General features: G+C 32.1%; 1 long non-coding RNA gene across 1 annotated transcript in view; it reads left to right on the top strand.

Annotated features, from left to right (window-relative positions):
• Positions 248-1,599, top strand: part of LOC109328966 — a 2,060-nt gene continuing 708 nt past the window's right edge. The window contains exon 1 of the long non-coding RNA XR_002105498.1: positions 248-461. This is a non-coding gene — a long non-coding RNA (uncharacterized LOC109328966). The remainder of the gene's footprint in view (positions 462-1,599) is intronic.

Below are 1,599 nucleotides of genomic sequence, written 5' to 3'. Positions count from 1 at the left end.
ATTTCAAATTCCAAAAGAAATATGTGTACCGAATACCCATATTATTTTTAAAATATAGCATCAATAATTGCAGAAATAATTGAGTTTTCTACCTTTCTAGAATAATTGAGGTAGGTTTAGAGAATGATTGGAAAATATAATATTGAGGTGCAAGAAAGTCACCGACCTGGTTTCTCTAAGATAAGAAGTGATCCCACTGCCAACCCATAACTCCATCATTTCTGAGTTGTTATATATTCCATTTTTATTTATTCAACTATTGTTCTTGAACATTAAAGTGATTCATTCAATTCATCTACACATACTTCAAACTTTATATACATTTTGTGCTTCTGAGGAAAGTGATTAGATAAGATGGTGGAGCTATTTGTATTGGGTTGCACAGGAATCGTTATGTTCCTGCATGGAACTCGTTTTCTTTTTCATGCTCTCACCCAACCCCTTGCAGTGCGATCTCTCAGGTACCCACTTCTACCTCTCTCTACCATGAAATTTGATATATCAGTATATGTTATTTGATCATGCTTAACCAATAGTGTTTGTGTTTTTATTTGTGTTGGACATGGATTTGTATTATAAAGTTTCGGATATTCCTAAGTTGTCCTTTCATTTTTAAATTTTATTTTACATTAAATGACATAATAATTATATAAATGTAGTAACTTTTTATTGTTCTAATGTTATATTATATTTGTATTGTTGATGGTCATGTGCATTAAACACTTGAGCTCCAACATTCTGAAAAAGAGATGCAACTACTAGGTGTCGCGCCCCGATTTTCGGCTACGCGACCTCTCGAGTCGCCACTACATTTTTTTACTGTCAAAAATGTAGAAAAATCTTTTTTAGCCCAATTACCTTGGGCTTTTGGATTTTTGATATCCAGGTTCGGAAGTCGGTTACGGGGTAGGGAAGGTATTAGCACCCCACCCGCCCGCCTTAGGCGGTACCCTATACTAAACTACATGGATTATTATATTTTTTATTTGTTGTTATTACTATTAAATAAAGGAACACATTTTTTTAATTAAGTTAATTTAATTAATAAGTAATTACTCAAATGAAAAAAATTATTTTTTAGTTGGGCCTGACAAGATTGACTTTGGTCCTACGTATCCCTATCGAGGGAATCAAGGCTTACGTAGTTCTTTATGTAGAAAAAGGTTTGTTGGTTGGATTGATTTTAGAAAATATAAATGTTAGATCTCGACTAACAATCCTACTAATACAAGTGAAGTACAGCCCATACGTCCGATACCGCATTTTGTACTAAGGGTTAGTTAAGATCTTAACATGTTTATGGACAAAAGATTTTGAGTCGTTAATAAATTAGTTATGGTGATTGTTAAGCAGATGAAGTGCAGCCCATATGTCCGACACCGCATCATGTCTAAAAGAATTTACAATAATTATTTTAAAAAAAAAAAAAACTCCGCAACTATTATTTTTGTTATTCCCATCAAAGACATACAAAAATTTGTAAATTACTCAGACAATCATTCCCTTGATTAATTGTTAGGCTAATTATATGGTATGTAACATATCATGCTAAATTGATTGATTTTACTAATAATTGCTCTTTATTTGTTAAAAAATGTG

The sequence above is a fragment of the Lupinus angustifolius genome, chromosome LG16 (assembly GCF_001865875.1).
Source record: "Lupinus angustifolius cultivar Tanjil chromosome LG16, LupAngTanjil_v1.0, whole genome shotgun sequence".
In the NCBI taxonomy this organism is placed as follows: domain Eukaryota; kingdom Viridiplantae; phylum Streptophyta; class Magnoliopsida; order Fabales; family Fabaceae; genus Lupinus; species Lupinus angustifolius.
The sequence above is the reverse complement of the archived record's forward strand: the minus strand, read 5'-3'. Positions and strand labels throughout refer to the sequence as shown.